The sequence below is a fragment of the Nomascus leucogenys genome, chromosome 3 (genome assembly GCF_006542625.1).
Source record: "Nomascus leucogenys isolate Asia chromosome 3, Asia_NLE_v1, whole genome shotgun sequence".
Taxonomy (NCBI): Eukaryota; Metazoa; Chordata; class Mammalia; order Primates; family Hylobatidae; genus Nomascus; species Nomascus leucogenys.
The window spans coordinates 135,171,675-135,191,406 of NC_044383.1; the positions used below are offsets into that span (position 1 = coordinate 135,171,675).

Here is a 19,732-nt window from a genome sequence, read left to right on the forward strand (position 1 = left end):
GGGAAGGTGCTGACAGAGATGGGCTAGTCAGTGTGGAGGAGAGCTGAGCTTCAGGCAGTGGGGACTTGATGGACTCTGATCTCAATCAGTAGTTCCACCTGATTCTTGATGTATCCCAGCCTTGGGAGGGAGGGCTGTCACCCTGAGGGCCTCTGCTGCCCAACCAGAAGCCAAGCCTCTGGCATTGATTCTCTCTGACATCCCCTGCCTGTCACTGAAGGCTGTCATTCACCCCCGCTTGCTTCTTCCCTTAGGGAAATGCAGGTCTTCCTCTTCTCTTCTTCCTGCCCTATTTTTATTTTATTTTATTTATTTTTTTGAGATGGAGTTTCGCTCCTGTTGCCCAGGCTGGAGTGCAATGGCATGATCTCGGCTCACTGCAACCTCTGCTTCCCAGGTTCAAGTGATTCTCCTGCCTCAGTCTCCCGAGTAGCTGGGATTACAGGCGCCTGCCACCACACCCAGCTAATTTTTTTTATTTTTAGTAGAGACGGGGTTTCACCACATTGGCCGGGCTGGCCTTGAACTCCTGACCTCAGGTGATCCACCTGTCTCGGCCTCCCAAAGTGCTGGGATTACAGGCTTGAGCCACCGCGCCCGGCCCTTCCTGCCTCATTTTTTAAAAAGCATGTATATATACACACATACACAGATATGCACACGCACACGTACATACATATACATATACATATGTACGTGTGTGTACATATATAATTTTTAAAACAGAGAACAAGGAAGAGATATGTGATAGGGTTTTATTTTAATCCTGTTTTTTAACCTGTCATTGATTTGCAACAGGACCTTGGACATGTTATGCAACTCATTTCTTCATTCTATAAATGTTGGCCAAAAGCCTAATGCAGCCCAGCACTGTGTTGCCTCTTGCTGGAGTTACTTTTAGGAACAAAAACAGAGGCAGAGCTTACTAATAAGGGAGCTAGACATCACAACAAATTATGCCCATCTGGCGACTGCATGGAGGAAAGGGCTGGGATCAAACATACAGGGTACTATGAGAAAGTGTATTTGGGGGCCCTAATTTCATCAGTGGGGATTGGAGGAAGCGTCTTCCTCTGTTAATTGGGGGTACTGGCACTGACCTGAAGGGGCTGCTGTGAAGATTACATCTGACTGTGTGTGCCCTGGTGCCTGAGAAAACGGTGGTGATTATTATTGTGGTGGAGGCCCAGTCCCGGAGCACTGCAGGGAAGCAGCAGGCTGGGACACACAGAGACCACAGCAGCCAAAGACGCTCACTCAGGGGCAAAAATGTCCAAGAGCTGGAGCCCAGACCTGCGATAGAGGCTCACAGAGCCAAGCCCGGGGAGGCCTGCCAGCAGGCAAGCCAATTCCCCTATGCCCAGTGCAGTAGGAGAGGGGCGCTGCAGCCGCCGTCTCCAGCCCTCCCACCAGACGCAGCTCTAGCCTCTCTTTTCCATCAATCCACAGCAGAAACCAAAAGATGAAATGCTTATGACAGAATCAAAGCCACGCACAATTTTCCAACTTATAGCTATCTCTCAGGTCAATCCCCAGTTTGAAGTCTCCCTTGCTTCTTAAGGGTTCAAAGTAGCTGAACACAACTTTTCCATTACCCAGAAACTCCCAGTAACAGGAGATGCTCTGTGTTCCCTGAATCATTGGCCTATTGAAGATAATTTTAGTGGGGTGTTTTAAATTATAGTAAAAAAAAATAGCATTTTTAACCATTTTAAGTGCACCATTCAGTAGCAGTAAGTACATTTACATGTTGCACAACCAGCCCCCCATCTATCTCCAGAACTCCTTTCCCCAACAAAATGAAACCCTGTACCCATTAAACAACAACTCCCATGCCTCCTTCCCCAGGCCCCGGCAGCCATCATTCTACTTTCTGTCTCCATGAATTTGCCTGTTCTAGGGACGCCACGCCAGTGGAATCAGACAGCATTTGTCCTTTGGTGTCTGGCTTAGCATAACGTCCTGGTGGTTCTAGAAGTTAATGCAGCTTCCACATGTGGATGAACCTGGGAAACAGGTTAAATTCTGAGCGCATCTGGCCAGAGAGTTATTATACTACAGCAGAGCGTCACGAGAGTCAGCAGCGCTATAGGTCCGGCATCATGAGCTGTGTGACTGGGGGGAAGTCACTTAATCCCTCTGTGCCCGGGCTTCTTCACATATGAAATGGAAATAATGACAGTACATATTTATAGGGCTTTCATGAGGATCAAATAAATTGCTATATGTAAGACACAGTAGTACCTGGCACACTGGGGACACTGGACAAATATTAATATAATTTAAAATAAAGCACACACATGAACATATGTCTAAATATATGATTACAGGCTCATGCCTGTAATCCCAGCACTTTGGGAGGCCGAGGTGGACATATCACCTGAGGTCAGGAGTCCAAGACCAGCCTAGCCAACAAGGCGAAACCTCATCTCTACTAAAATTACAAAAATTAGCTGGGCATGGTGGTACATGCCTGTAATCCCAGCTACTTGGGACGCTGAGGCAGGAGAATTGTTTGAACCTGGGAGGTGGAGGTTGCAGTGAGCCAAGATTGTGCCATTATACTCCAGACTGGGTGACAGAGTGAGACAATGTCTAAATAAATAAATACAAATATAAAATTATAAAGTTTCTATCCTCACAAAACACTTAGATATTTTTAAGTGATTATGATTAAAAAAATAAAACTACTCTCAAAAAGAATACCTTATATTCATTTAGAAATTAAACATGAATTTTCTATTGGAAACATAGAAAGAAATTTAAATTCATCTGTGACAGCCCTCAATCTTAAGAAAAAGATAAGCTCTAGAAGGATTCTCTTTTTTTTTTTGAGACAGAGTCTTGCTGTCGCCCAGGCTGGAGTGCAGTGGCACGATCTGGGCTCACTGCAGGCTCCACCCCATGGGGTTCACGCCATTCTGCCTCAGCCTCCCGAGTAGCTGGGACTACAGGCACCCGCCACCTCGCCTGGCTAATTTTTTGTATTTTTAGTAGAGATGGGGTTTCACTGTGTTAGCCAGGATGGTCTTGATCTCCTGACCTCATGATCCACCCGCCTCGGCCTCCCAAAGTGCTGGGATTACAGGTGTGAGCCATCGCACCCGGCCGCTCTAGAAGGATTCTAAGCAAGTTTAGAAAAGACATGCCCCAGACTTCAATTTGACAGTCGCCACAACCATTCAAGAAATGAGAGGTAAAACTTAAAACACTCTGTGATGAAGCAAAATGTTGCAATATTGGTAATGTTCACAAGTTGAGATCTAGAAATACTATAAGCAGTAAACTTCAAAGGGAAAACATCCTCTATTACTGCATATTTATGGAAGAAATTTCCCCATACTGAACAAAGAGATGTCTGTTTATCTCAGATAAACCCATTTTATGGATTTAAAAAAAAATGTAGAAGATCATTTTGAGTGTAGAGTTTGCAATCAAAATATTGACCACATTTTAACATTCTCCCTTCAGTCTTCTACTTCTCAGTCAGAGGTCATCATTGTCACTTTGTGGCTTGACTTTGCGCCACATCTTCCAAAGGCCTGTTGTCTTCTCACCCCAGCACCCGCAGGATGTCTGCAGGGAAGCCACATTGCCTCCTGAGGGCCTGCAGGCCTGCTGTGATCCAGCACCGTCATAGCCAGGTAAGATTTGCATTGTCTCTTCATCTGGTCACAGACGGGCTTTTCCCTTTTTATAAATTTGACACACAATAACCTTTGAGTGAGACCAAAATCAAGGAACCCAGCGTGTGTACCAGGGATCCATTGAGAGGGTCATTTGCATCAGGGCATGAGTTTATGAGTCCGACAGCTTGGAGGCAGGTCCTTGCTCTTGTTCAGGTCAGAAATCTGGTAGTTCTTCACTTCCAGCAGGACTGTAAGGACGAAGAATTCAACTGTTTTGACTCTACAGTTTCAGAAATAGAGCTTTCCTTTGTAGAGAGAATAGTCATAATTCTCTCTTATCTTACGCTTTCACTTGTCCTTTTTGTGTGTGTGTGCTGTGCTGGCCTGATTAGAGTCTGTTGTCTTTAAGGGTTTTTCTGAAACGTTTACTCAGGAAACACATGGAATGCACTCTGACAAGTAAAGCCCACATCTCCACTATTTACTGAGGCTTTTTGTTTTCACATATTAAATATCTCATGCCTTACCCAAATACTTTATTTGCCAATAAAGACCCAAGGCTTCAGGCGCAAGGAAAGGAAAGGGAACCAGTGGAAATCAGTGGAATCCCAGTAAGAGAGGAAATATTTCATGAACTTTATTTTTAAAAGCAGGTTTTTAGGGGTACTAGAAAATTCCCCAGACTTGTTTCATTAGAAAGAAAACACAGTATGTGTCAGGGTATGAAAACAGGAAAGGGTGAGAGAGTAGCCGTTGTTTGATCATCTCAATCAAGGGGAAATTTGTCTGAGGTAAACAGTTCTCAGAAACAGCAATAGTTTCACAGATTTGATTTGTAAAATAGTTTTGGTACCCTCCAAATCAGGCCTAGACTAAAAGTCTGCACTCCTTAGGACAATGAAGGCCAGTATTAGTCTTGCAATAATTAGGACTTGCAATAATTACCTTGGAACCCAAAATGGTGATGACTTTTTTATTTATCATGGAGTAACTTAGAGATAACAATGTCTAATTTGTGGAGATGAGAAAATAAAAACCAGACTGAGTTAAATATAGCTCTTACCTGCTGACAGTAATAGCATGTAAATTGACTGAGAAGTAATTGAAGGAAAAGCATATGGATATATTTAGATTATTGAAGAGAATAAAATATTCATTAACATTAGACACATTGATTAAATATACATGATAAAATTCTAGGGATACACTAAAAGACTAGAAATAAACTGCATAACTTCCAAACTAGTAGAGGGAATAAAACAGCAGTACAGATAAGGCAGCTTATTTTATGAATTTCTATAATCATTATGTTGATTACATTTAAGAAATAAAAATTAAAGATGACTGCACTCAACATTCAACTTAAGAAGTTAACTTTGAAAAACAATATAGACCCAAAGATAGTAGGAAAAAAGAAATAATAAAGGCAAGAGAAGAAGTTAATAAAATAGGAAACATAAAAGCTATAAAGAGGATCAAGATGCTAAGAGTTATATCTTTAAAAACACTAATAAATGGATAAACTTCCAGCAAAACTGATCAAGAAAAGACAGAGAAGTTATAAATAAACAATATTAAGACTGAGATAAAAAGAGGACCAAACCACAGATGTAGTAGTAATTATAAAAATAAAAGAACAATATTATGAGTAAGTTTATAAAAATAATTGGAAAAATTACATGAAGCAGCCAACTTCTCAGAAAAATATAAATTACCAAAAATGACTCAGGCAATAATAGAAAATCTGACTGGCTTGATAACTGTTAACAAAATTAAGTCAGTAATTAAAAATCTTCCCACAAGAAACTCTAAGCCTAAATGGTTCCACAGGTGAGTTCTCACTAAATTTAGGAACAGATACTTTCAATCTCACCAAATTCTTCCAGCAAGCAGAAAAAGAGAAAACATGACCTCAACTTATTTTGCAAAATTTGTAAAATCAGGAAAAAAAACTAATGCATAAAAATAGAAGCAAAACTCTCAACAAAATATTGACAAACTGAATTCTATATAATATAATCCTATATAATATGTATTATTTCACAATCAAGTTAGGTTTATTCTAGGAATGCAAGGTTAGTTCAAACTCAGAAAAATCTATTAATATAACTGATCTAACAGATTAAAGAGGGCCAATTAATCATCTTAGAGATTCAGGAAAAGCATTCAATGAAATTCAATATCCAACAGACTAGGAATAGAAGAAAACTTTCTAGTTTGATCAAAGACCTTCACAAAAAATGACAGTAAACACCCAATGTTGAAATACTACAAATTATTCCCTTTGAAATCAGGAGCAATTCAAGAACATTTACTCTCACTTCTATTCAATATTATTTTAAGAGTCCTAGTTATCCCAGATAAATAAGAAACAAATGAAAGATATAAGGATCGGGAAAAAAGAAACAAAATTGTTACTATATGCAAATCATATAATTGTATGCATAGACCACCTAAAAAATTTACAGATATATTATTAACATTAGAGCTTCTAGCCAGCTTACTAGCTATAATACCAATTTGTATTCTATATACTGATAATAAACATTTAGAATTTTACATTTTTTAAAAATACCTTTTATAATATCAAGAAATATATACAATACTGATGCATAAATATGAAAAAGATGTGCAATATTTTTCTGCAAAAATATTCTACAAACACTTATTACAGGGATTTTTAAAATAACTAAATGGAGGACCATACTAACTTCATAGATCAGAAGGCTCAATTTTGCAAAGATGTCAGTTTCTAGCAAATTGATTTATACTATTAACAGAAAAACTTCAGACAAATTAAGTTTAGCAGAATTTATCTGAGCAAAGAACATTTCATGAATCAGGCAGCACTCAGAACCAGAAGAGGTTCAGAGAGCTCTACCCAGGAGCATGAGCAATGAGCTATGGAAATAGACTGAATATGGAAGCCAAGTAGAGAAACCATCTGAATCACTACAGCTGGCATTTGGCTTATTTTCTCATGATGTAATCAGTTGGCTACCTGTGATTGGCTGAAACCCAGCCATTTGTTAGAAAAAAATGTTGAGTTTAAGTACACGCTAAGTGAGACTGCAGTTTGTTGCATAGGAAATCAAGGTACAAAGACAACCTCAGTTTACTGGCCTCATGCTTATTTAATTTAACAATGGATTTCATGAATTTCTCATCAAAATCCCCAAGTGACTTTTCCTGGCAATTGACAAACTAATTCTAAAATTTACGTGAAAGATTAAAGATCTTATGGTCATTAAAACACTCTTGAAGAAGACAAAGTACATAGAGAAATTTCCCCAGCCAGATATCAAGACTTACTACAATGCTGCAGTAATTAAGATAATGTAGTCTGTCTTAATAGGACAGACAAACAGACCAAAGGCACAAACTGAAGAGCCCAGGCTGAGATCCATGCACATGTGAAATCTTGATATTTGTTGCAAGTAACATTACAGAGGAAATGTTGGATTATTCGCAGAGAGTGTGGGACTCTTAGATAGCTCCATAAAAATGTATATTGTCTCTCTGCCTCATAACTTACTCAAAAATGAATTATTGATGGACCAAGAATTTAAATGGGGGAAGCAAATTTTTTAAACTTTTAGAAACATATCCCTATTCCTAAAAAAAATATATTGGAAGCATTTTGGGTAAAGGGCCATGATTTACTTACTTTTACCATTAAAGGTTTCAAGAAAGAGATTTTCAAAAGTTGAGAGAGAGAATGCAAAAGAAAATGGGAGTAAAATGTAAATAATATGTGCATCTGGGAATAGGGTATACTGAGGTCCTTTGTACTATTTTTATCTTTTCAACATATCTATTAGGTTGAAGGTGTTTCAAAATAAAAGGGTGTTTTTACGAAAAACCTTTAGAAGAAAATATAGGGGAATATCTTTATCACCTCAGGGTACTTAGGCCACTCTTGAACACAATTCAAAGGATAGAAATTATAAAGGAAAATATTGACAAAATAACTTACATTAAAATAATTTATGTTCCTCAAAAATAGCCATTAAAAGAGAAAAAATACATACCATCAACTGGAAGAAGATATTTGCCACATATCAAACTGACAAAGGATCAGGATCATGAATATATAAAGAACTCCTATGAATTAATAACACATACAATACATATCTCTTCCTATGTGTCAAGGTCTATTAAAAATAATAAATAACCCAATGAAAAAATGGGCCAAAATGAATATTTCACAAAGGAAGGAAACCAAATATTAAAAACATTAAAAGATGCTCAGCTCATTTGTAATCAGAGAAATACAAATTAAAACCCCATTGGTAAAAACTTTTAGTCCTACAGGACTGGCAAATATTAAAAATCTTGGCACTATCAAGTATTCATAAAGACATGAAGCAACAGGATGTCTCCTATGCTGATGTACAGCAAAAATCAGTACAATCTTTGGCATCACCTATTTTAATTCACCCTTCAATCCCAATCCTAGATATTTACAGATACTAGCAAAAGTCTTGCATGTGCAAACAGGTGATGAGTATAAGATTATTTATAACAGAAATTGCTTATAATAAATAAAAAGCTGAAAACAACCTGAAATTTCCATCAACAGTAAAATGAATAAATAACAGTGGTACATTCATAGAATGGAATGAATATTAAATGGCTACATATGGTGATACAAATGAGTCTAAATAATGTTGTGGGGGAGAAGAAAGATCTTGAAGAATTCAAGCAGCTATGAAAAGATGAAACTTTGAAAAATGAGGAGTGAGTTAGACATTCCATTCAGCGTCTAGGAACAGCATGACCCACATGGGAACTGCACGTGCACAACCCCTCTCCCATGGCATGTTTCCCCAATATGGAACTCGGTCTATGTGGACTAAGTTACTCTGTGTCTCTGAGATCACAATGGGAATTATCATTGGAGTTCTTAAAAATCAGAGTTTGTATGTCCAGAAAGAAAGATTCTGTATGCTTGCCCAATCATTGACTGTAGCAGGATTTAACATTAGTATTCAAGTTATTAAAGCTATAAATTAAGAATCTCCATTTTTCTGAACATTTAAATTCAGTTTGCAAATCTTCTTTCTTTTTTATTTAGAAATATAGCAATTGTCCAAAAATAAGAAGAGCTATTTTCACATTCCTTGATAAATGTTTAAATTAGTTCATAAGTTAAAAAAGTAAAATTTCCTGTCTTAAATAACAAAATTTTCTTGGACACTTTGAACTACAATTAGGTATTTAACACATCTGAATTGCTCAAATGCCTATAATGCAGATTTAATAAATTTAATAAGAACATTCTTTCCTAGCATTCAATCTATAACTCTAATAAACTTTAAAATATAATAAAGCCAATAACTTGTATGTGTGTGTGTGTGTATGTGTTTTCTCTTTTTTTATCATTAATACTTTAAGTTCTGGGTTACATGTGCAGAATATGTAATTTTGTTACACAGGTATACACGTGCCATGGTGGTTTGCTGTACCCATCAACCCATCACCTACATTAGGTATTTCTCCTAATGTTATCCCTTCCCTAGCCTCCCACCCCCGACAGGCCCCAGTGTTTGGTGTTCCCCTCCCTGTGCCCACGTGTTCTCATTGTTCAACTCCCACTTATGAATGAGAACATGCGGTTTTTGGTTTTCTGATCTTGTGATAGTTAGCTGAGAATGATGGTTTCCAGCTTCATCCATGTCCCTGCAAAGGACATGAACTCATCCTTTTTTATGGATGCATAGCATTCCATAGTGTGTATGTGCCACATTTTCTTAATCCAGTCTACCATTGATGGACATTTTGGTTGGTTTCAAGTCTTTGCTATTGTGAATAGTGCCACAATAAACATATGTGTGCATGTGTTTTTATTGTAGAATGATTTATAATCCTTTGGGTATATGCCCAGTAATGGGACTGCTGGGTCAAATGGTACTTCTAGTTCTAGATCCTTGAGGAAAGGCCACACTGTCTTCCACAATGGTTGAGCTAATTTACACTCCCACCAATAGTGTAAAAGCATTCCTATTTTTCCACAATCTCTCCAGCACCTGACTTTTTAATGATCACCATTCTAACCGGCGTGAGATGGTATCTCATTGTGGTTTTGATTTGCATTTCTCTAATGACCAGTGATGATGAGTGTTTTTTCATATATCTGTTGGCTGCATAAATGTCTTCTCTTGAGAAGTGTCTGTTCGTATCCTTTGCCCATTTTTTTGATGGGGTTCTTTGCTTTTTTCTTGTAAATTTGTTTAAGTTCTTTGTAGATTCTGGATATTAGCCCTTTGTCAGATGGACGGATTGCAAAAAATTTCTCCCATTCTGTAGGTTGCCTGTTCACTCTGATGATAGTTTCTTTTGCTGTGCAGAAGCTCTTTAGTTTAATTAGATCCCATTTGTCATTTTTGGCTTTTGTTGCCGTTGCTTTTGGTGTTTTAGACATGAAGTCTTTGCCCACACCTCTGTCCTGAATGGTACTGCCCAGGTTTTCTTCTAGGATTTTTATGGTCCTAGGTCTTATGTTTAAGTATTTGATCCATCTTGAGTTGATTTTTCTGTAAGGTGGAAGGGGTCCAGTTTCAGTTTTCCGCATATGGCTAGCCAGTTTTTCCAACACCATTTATTAAATAGGGAATCTTTTCCCCATTGCTTGTGTGTGTCAGGTTTGTCAAAGATCAGATGGTGGTAGACGTGTGGTGTTATTTCTGAGGCCTCCGTTCTGTTCCATTAATAAAGTCAATTACTTTAATCTCACATATCTTAAAATAAGATAAAGCATACTTAAAGTGGTATAGTAATGACAAAACTTACTACATTCATACAATCCCTACAAATACATACCTTACATAACAATAGCAATATGACATTAGAATTTTTGTTCTGGATTTACACACTTGCCCAGTGAAGGCCAGCATTAGCACCTCTGGCTGGCCACAGGAGCTGGGACGTGTCCATTAGAGATTTTGACATTGGACTGGCCACTGCTGACCAGATGATGCTTCCCAAGCCACAAGCCGACAATTCGAGCCCTGATTTAACTTAGACTCTGTCTTCTTACCCAATCACTTACTGAAATGCTTTCATAACGTTTTTCTGCATACCCACACTCCTCTCCAATTCCCTGCCCCACCCAGATTGCAACACTTTTATGTCTTTTCATTCATGAAATTCTGTACCCTTTAATATTTTACTTTGACATTTGTTTTATCATTTCCATAATCATTTGTTTATACAAGGCTAACTTGGGGGGGGAATTAATTTTGAATTATAAATTCACAAAGGCATTAGACACTTGGGTAGAGGATGAGCCAGAGATAAAAATTATTCTTAGACTATAAAGTATCTAAAATAAAGAAAAAAGAATTTACAAACATCTTGAAACTATGGGTTAAGGAGTTTCCGATTGTTTCTGACATGCAGGGATTGACAAATAAAAAACACTTCAGTGCTGGTTGCTAGCTTAAGATTTGTAAAATGTCACTGCATTTGTCTCTATCCAATGCAGACCTCACTGGGGATATACAGGTGCTGTTACAATAACAGCAATAATCCAAAATGTAATAACTTATTACCCCTACCTGCTAGTGCAAGACCTTGGGCACCTCTAAATTCCATCCAAATATTTCCTGGGGTCCCCCACAAATGTCTCACATGTTTTCATAAACAAAATCACTTACGCAGTTGCGGCAACATTTTTATTTTTCAGAGACAGGATCTCATTCTCTTGCCCAGACTGGAGTGCAGTGGTGTGATCATAGCTTACTGCAGCCTCAACCTCCTGGGCTCAAGCCCTCTGAGTAGCTAGGATTACAAGCATCAGTCACTGCACCCAGTCCTAATTTAATTTAAGCATTTTCCAATGACTGCCCCAATGTGCTCCAGACCCCGGATGACATGGGTTCATTCTCCAAGAAGGTTTCCAGATTAGAATCCCTCTGGGTACGGAATTTGGGGAAATAGTTTGGGGAAATGATTCTTTCAGCTTTTCTTTTAGCTTTTAGCTTTGCAGGGATACAGCTAAGATGAGAGCTAAATATGGCAGGCAGGGACTGGGAAGGGAAATATAGAAAAGAAAAAAATGTAAGAGATGATAAGCACCAGCATTCACACACAAAGATGACACCTTATGATGGATTGTGGTGATGGGGATTAAAGAGGAGTCAAAGTGAAATTAAAGTTTCTCGGCTGTTGCCAAGACAGTAAATAACAAAGAGGGAGGATGGATTGTACACAGGAGAAAGATAAGAACTTTTCTCTTAACTTCCTTCATGTACTTCGGCATGCCTTCACACAAACCTCACCTCGACGTTTTGAGAAGGAAATTTATTTGTGGTTCTTCAGTTGACATCTATTTTCTCATGTGTATTTTGCAAGCTTTGTAGCCCTAAGATAAAGTCAAAACAATGAAATTCTGTTTATTAGTGTTGTTACGGTTATTAAACTCCATTTTCTCTTTTGGGAAACATCAGTTCCATTAGAATTAGAAGATTGTCCCGAAAAATGTTTTCACAAGGATATTTGAGGATGCTTTTTTCATGATGGAAACAAATCGAAACAAATGTCCACCAGTGAGTGAACTGGGTAAATTAAGATCTATACAGATGATGAAGTCATTAAGAATGATCCATTCATCCATTCTTTCATTCAACTTTTTTTTTTTTTTTTTTTTTTTTTTTGAGACGGAGTCTCGCTCTGTCACCCAGGCTGGAGTGCGGTGGTGCGATCTTGGCTCACTGCAAGCTCCACCTCCCGGGTTCACGCCATTCTCCTGCCTCAGCCTCTCCAAGTAGCTGGGACTACAGGCGCCCACCACCACGCCCGGCTAATTTTTTGTATTTTTAGTAGAGACGGGGTTTCACCGTGGTCTCGATCTCCTGACCTCGTGATCCGCCCGCCTCGGCCTCCCAACATTTTTTTTTGAATGGTTACTGTATGTCAGGCACTATTCTAGTTTCTTCAGAGGTAAACAAAGGCGGCAAAATGTTCTGCTCTCCTTGACCTTACACTCTAGTGGAGAGAGACAGTAAACAAAATAAGTAAGGAAAATATATTATATGTTAGATGTCAAGAAGCACTATGGATACAAATAAAGCAGGCAAGAGGACTAGGGAGGCCAAAGAAGGATGCCATTTAAAATAGGGAGATGAGGGAAGGTGACATTTGAGTAAAAATGTGAAGGAGAAAAGGGAGAGCCACATGGACATTAGGGTAAGCTGCCTTCTAGACTTATGGAACAGCAGATGCAAGGGTGCTGAGGCAGGAGCAAGCCGGATGTGCCCAAGGAACAGAAAGGAGACTGGTTGAATAAGAGAAGAAAGTGAGCAGCAGAGAAGTAAACTAGAGGATCAACAAGATCAGAGATGCCAAGTTACACAGGGCTTGTCACAGAGTTTAGCTTTTATTCTAAGTGACATGGGAGATCTTTGGACAATTCTGAGCAGACAAGAGCCATGATCTTATTTATGTTTTACAGGATCCCTCTGGCTCCTTTGTTAAGATTGGGTAGAAGGGGCTGGGCACAGTGCCTCATGCCTGCAATACCAGCACTTTAGGAGGCCAAGGATGGAGAATCACTTGAGGCTAGGAGTTTGAGACCAGCCTGGTCATCATGGAGAGACCCCCTCTCTAAAAAATATTTAAAACTTTTTTTTAAAGTATGGCTAGAAGGAAGACAAAGGCATAGAAAGGTCACCAGTTAGGAGGCTATTAGAATAACCCAGGTGAGAAATGATGATTCAGAGTGGTAGCCATGAAGGTGACACAGTTTGAGTAAGATCTGGATACATTTTGAAGGTAGAGTAGATGGAATTTGCTGACACATTGGTTTAGAGGTCTGAGAAAAAAATAAGGAGGAAAAAAATGACTCCAGGGTTTCTGGCCTAAGCAACCAGAAAGATGGAACAGCTATTTACCAAAATGGGAATTCTGCAGGAAGAACAAGTTCCATTAGGTTAAACTCTAGTGCCATTTTTGCAGGTTCAAAACATTTGAATATCTGTCTTTTCATATAGTTTAACCTAACATAAATGTATGTATGTTGACACAGAAAGATATCCTGGAAATATTTTTGAGTGGAAAATGGAGGATACAGAATTGCCAAAAATCATACGATTCTATTTACAAAAAATTGAGAATGTGTAGGGGACCCTAAGACTTGCAACGTGAAGATTTGGCTTGATGTGCTCAAGAACTTTAAAAATCCAGAGGCTCTTGGTGCTCCGGGATTGCAGAAGTAGTCTACTGCCTTCTACTAAGACTGACATTGACCTCTTGCTTGAAGACATTACAGGATCCTCTAACTTAAAGACAGCACGTGAGCCTTTCAGGATCTACCCTATCTGTCTTCCTGGACATCACATCAATACACAGGATCAAGTCACATGAGCCAGCATGGGAAGTGCTGAGCTTGTTAAGCCAGGACAGGGTCTCTATGCTTAAAAAAAGCCACAGGACCTAGCCGACCAGTGCTAGCTAGAGCTGGGGTTTGAGGGACATGCATGGGGCTGGATCCCAAGTTGATGCATCAAGGAAGAGAAGATCAACTCAGATAAGCGGGGCAGGGCTCATTGATATGGGAGCATCATCTTGTAATTCTGAATTCAACACTCCTGCAAGGATCCCAGAAGATGATGCTGATATGCTGCTAGGAGGCTCTCAACCTCTTGGAAAATGCATTTGCAATAAATGTAGGAGAAATGCTAGAGCTGCTGCAGCAAACAGTGAAGGGGAGAAGAGGCTTGTAGAGGTGAGCATGCCAGAATGGATCTTCCACATGCAGCCAAAAAGCCTGTTCACCTGAGCAGCAAGGACAGAGATGGTTAGAAGGGAGCAAGCCTCACTAAGAAGCTCAGTGGCACGCCCAACAGCAATGCATCATAAGACGGAAGTGGTGCATCAGGATCAGAGCACTCAATGAAGCTGCATGAAGAGGTGGCCCAACCCCACATGACATCTAATAGTACCACACATGCACTCTCCCTGAGCTCACCAATTCAGCTGTGTGGGGGAGGGAGATCGCTTATGAGAAGCTAAAGGAATTTTTAAAAAGGCTGAGCAGGGCTCACCAATGGATGGTTGTCTTGGTGTGTGAGTACAAGCTAAAAACGGGTGGCTTCTGTGTCACAGCCCCTCTCACAAATGGCACTGAAAGCAGCAGTGGGGAGGGATCTCCCAGTGAGCAGAGCTTTAGGCAGCACACTTAGTCATCCACGATGTGGTAAGAGAGTAGCTCGAGTCAAGATGATAGGTGGTTTCATGGACAGTGATAAACCATGTGACTGGTTGGTTGGATCTGTCAAAAGAAAGTTTGGAAGGTCAGAGACAGGGGGTCTGGAGAAGAGGCTGCAGATGGACATAGGGGAGCAGAAACCACGTGGGAGGGACTTTGTTTCCCATGTTAATGTCCATCACAGAACATTCATCATAGAAGACTCACTAAACAACCAAGGAGATGGAATGACTTGACCCATTGACAACAGCCAGCTTCTGTCACCAGCTATGCCAAATGTTGGCACAATGGGCTCATGGACAGAGGCCATGGGGGCAGGCATGCAGGCTATATTTGGGCCCAATAGTCCTGCTATTGCTGCAACCAACTTTACGGGAACAAAGCCAACACTGAGATCCTAGTTTGGCACCATCCCTCAAGGAGATCAGCCACTTGGTGACAACTTGACTTCACTGGACCATTTCTACCCAGGAATGAGCAGTCATTCATATTGACTGAGAGCAAATATGTATTTCAAGTTTGCTCTCCTGCCTGCCAAGCCTCAGCCATCACCATGATCACAGGCCTTACTGAGTGTTGGACCAATTGATATGGGATCTTGCTTAACATCGTCTTGGAGAAGGGTCTTACTATGCAACAAAGGAAGTATAGCAGTGGGCGCATAACCACGGGATCCACTGCAGTCTATCACATACAGTCCCACCTAGAACACTGGTGCCTGATAAAAATTAAACAGCTTTATGAAGGTACAGCTGAGGCACTAGCTTAGAAGTGACACTCTGCAAATATGGAGCACTCTTCTCCAGAATGCTGTATACATCCTAAATCAATAAACATTACTGAGCTGTGTCCCCTGATGTATTCTATAACCCAGGTCCAGGAGGAACCAAGGGGTGGAAGTAGGAGCAGCCCTGTTTATCACAACTCCAGCATGGGGACTTGAAATTGCCCATCCCTGCAACAGTTAGCTCTGTGGTCTAGAGATCCTGATCCCCAGAGGGCAACACTTCCACCAGGGAACAAAGTAAGAGTCTCAGTAAACCTTAAACTGTAGCTGCCACCCAGTTACTTCAAGAGCCTCATGCCAAGAGACCAGCAGACAAGGAAAATGTCATCATCCTGGATGCTGTAAATTATCTGGGTAAAGTGGCCCAGACCATCACAGGTGTGACTGAAGTGATACAATAGGGCAGGAAGGAATATATTGGGCACCCGAGTGATACAATGAAGCATCTCTTTATACTTCCAGGCCTAATTTTAGTGACAAATGGGCAAATGCAGCAGCCACAGCCTAAGCAGGGCATTGTGGCCAGGGGCTCAGACCTCTCAGGAATGAAGTCTGCTCACACCAGATAAGACACCTCGACCAAGACAGGTGCTAGCCAAGGGTGAAGGGAATCAAGAACGGGTCGTAGGAAAGACAATGTGTATAAGTTGAAGCCTCAGGACCAGGTGCAGTAGCAGGGGCTATAGTTTATCCTAATAACATATCTTTGGCAGAGTTATCCAGGAGCCCTGGAGGAGTTTATCCCAGTTAGGATAAACTTACTATATGAAGCAAGTGGCCCCAAATGGTGGGAGGTGTGGACTCCAGTGGCTACTGTGGTACACTGCTCAGATCCCCTTGGATGAGGCATTTGCTTCTAGCTGTCAGGAGGGTTGTCTGCCAACAGCTCACAATTGAACCTCCACAGGAAAAGTTCTCAGTAGAAGGAAGCTGCTTTGCCCAAGGTTATGACCCCCGCTGAAGACACAGGGAGCAGCCCACATCCAATGACTGGTAGATGATGCAGATTATAAGGACCACTCCCCTTGCCTTAATTTGAGCTAACTCCGAAGAGCCAGCCCAGCTCCAGAAACCATGGGATCAGCTGAGACCTCTGTTGTAGCTGTATTGCAGCTTCACTTCTGCCTTTCCCAACCCTGCTTCATTTATTTCCTCACAGATGCTCTTTCCAAGAGTGCTTCCTCATGATCCTCCCACATGCACATCTCCATCTGCTGTGGTTTAAATGTGTCCCCCAAAGTGCAAGTGTTGGAAACTTAATCCCCAAAGCAACAAAGCTGCGAAGTGGGACTTTTAAGAGGTGATTAGGTCATGAGAGCTCTGCCCTCATGAATGGATTAATGCTGCTATCATGTGAGTAGGTTCATTATTGTGAGAGCGGGTTTATTAGAAAAGCGAATTTGGCCCTCTCTTGCTTGCTTTCTCCCATGTGTCCCCATTCTCTTGCCCTTCTGCTCCTGCCATGGGATGACACAGCAAGAAGGCCCTCACAAGATGCTGGCCCCTCAATTCTGGATGTTCAGCCTTCAGAACTATAAGAAATAAATTTCTGTTCTTTATAAAATACCCAGCCTCTGGGTGTCCTTTTACAGCAGCCCCAAACAGACTAAGACACCATCTCTGTGCATTTTCACAGAAAACTGTGCCTAAGATACTTCAGTATTTCAGTTTTGGAAGAAGATGGGGAAAGAGAAACAACAACTTCTGCTGTTTCCTCACCCTGTCCCTTCACTCTTTTCTCCTATAAAAATTGCATCATCTTCTCCTCATCTATATTTTGCTATTCCAAAATAAAAGCAAAAGCCAAAGCCACTCCAGCCTCCCCAGAGTCTTGTCTTAGTTCTAGTGTATACGTTATCTAGGTAGCAATGAGCAGGAGCTGACATCCCTCAAAGTGTGTCTCACCTGTCCCATCCCAGGCTCACACTCTTCTATGCACAGAGAGCTTCTTAAGAAAATATGAATAAGAAAGCACTTTGTTCTTGCCACTTCAACTTTAAACCATGTAGCAAATATTTTTTATCCCACTACCAGGTTAAAATCACACCAATCCAGACAATGTGCAGTTTATTACAACTCTGTTCCCACTGGGATAGCAGAAAGAGCTAATGTTATTGTTTTAAATATACTGAAGCCAGGTTTTTTGGGTTATTTTTTGTTAGTACAAGCCAGTAAGACCAACTAGCTCATTTTTTTATCCTCCAGAACAATTGGGAGGTGTTTGGGTTTTTTGTTTTTGCTTTTTAAAATCTCAACTGACTCATTTGGTGGGAACAAATTCACATGTCAGCATGTGGTCTGACCAATATGACCTATCTACAGGGAAAAAACACAACATTTTCAAATTAAGGTACATTCAGCAGTTATACATTCTTCTTTTAAAAAATAGATACTGACCAGCACCTAGCCATATAACAAAGAGCATGTGCCTGAGATTGCCACAGTGGGAAGACTGATCAACATCACTCCCATTGTTTGGGTCAGGATAACTTGCTCACATTTCAGTCAGCTTGAGTAAAAGGGAACTTACTGCAAGATGAGAGGAGTATTTCATGAAACTTGAAGAATATACACAGGAAGTCAAATCTTTGGTAACTAAACGCTTGCTCTATTTTTCTCTCCCTTCCCTATCCCACCCCAATGTCTCTCTGCTTCCCTCTGTGCCTTTGCTCCTTCCTCTGGCTTCCTTTGCAGATTGCCTCTGGCTCTCTCTGCTTCATCACCAGTCCTCATGGCCCAAAAAGGCTGCGGCAGCTTAGTCTTCTAGAAGAAGTCACCTTCATGGAATACAGTCTTGTAGCCTCTTAAGTCAAACTTTCGTGATTTCTATCTGAGTGCTTTAGGTAGAGTCATATATCCGTGATCTACATGTTATAAAAATAAAATGCCCAGCCCCATTGTTCAGCAAAGCTTATGCAGACACCTGTCTAAGGATGGAGGTTGACCTTTTCAGGCACCCTAAAAGTATTCATCACATTTCTTGGATATACATTTGAATCCCGCAGCAAATTCCACCATATTCCTTCTGGCAGACAGGGAGGTGAGAGACATATTGTCCATCTCAGTGAACCTGTATGTATATCATGTTTGGTTTTATATGGCAGCACCCAGTAGAGATGGGACTGATAATCCTGAGGTTCAAGGATTTGAAAGAAAAGTAAGTGGAGGGGGGTAATTATTACAACAGTTTTCAATATATTAGTAGAAGCATCATTTATTTTTAACAAAAAACTTACTAGCTAAAACCTGCACAGAATCCTTTGACTTAGGAATTCCACTTCTCAGAATGCATACTAAGGAAACAATCATAACAGTACTGATAATGGTTTGGCTATGTCCCCACCCAAATCTCTAATTGTAGCTCTCATAATTCCCATGTGTCATGGGTGGGACCCCGTGGGAGGTAATTGAGTCATGAGGGTGGACCTTTCTTGTGCTGCTCTCGTGATAGTAAATAAGTCTCACAAGATCTGATGGGTCTATAAAGGGGAGTTTCCCTGCACATGCTGTCTTGTCTTCTCCCATGTAAGACATCCCTTTGCCCTTCCTTCATCTTCGGCCGTGATCGTGAGGCCTCCCCAGCCTTGTGGAAATGTGAGTCCATTAAACCTCTTTCTTTTATAAATTACCCAGTCTCAGGTATGTCTTTATCAGCAGTGTGAAAACAGACTAATACAAGTACACAAAACATTATAAAGAGATATTCATTATAGATATGTATTAATATAAATGAAAAGAAGTTGTATATCTATTAATAGGAATTCCAATGACAAATTTATGTTCTATGCATATGGTTGGCTATTGTGCAGCCTTCAAAAATTATCTGTTGGAAGACTATTTACTAACATAGGAAAATGTTTATAATATGCTAAGGGAAAAAGACAAAATCATATGCATCCTCCTAATTGTATTTTAAATTATTTACCTATAATGCATTTAAAGAAGATAAGAAGGCAATATATCAAAATGTCAGCAGTGATTATTTCTGTATGGTGAGCGATGGGTAATTTTTCTTTTCTTTTTTATTATTGGCTTATTTTCCAAATTATCTAAGATGGATGCATATTGTTTTTATAATTAGTTTCTTCAGCCTTTCACCTCACAACA

The 19,732-nt window shown here is 40.1% G+C and overlaps 1 protein-coding gene across 2 annotated transcripts in view; it reads left to right on the forward strand.

Annotated features, from left to right (window-relative positions):
* The window catches only part of UST (uronyl 2-sulfotransferase), a 421,134-nt gene extending 402,011 nt beyond the window's left edge, over positions 1-19,123 (forward strand). For both annotated transcript variants that reach the window (XR_004029389.1, XR_004029392.1), the window contains 2 exons: positions 3,472-3,644; positions 18,320-19,123. The gene's annotated coding sequence lies outside the window, so the exon portion shown is untranslated. The remainder of the gene's footprint in view (positions 1-3,471; positions 3,645-18,319) is intronic.
* Positions 19,124-19,732: the final 609 nt, after the last annotated feature.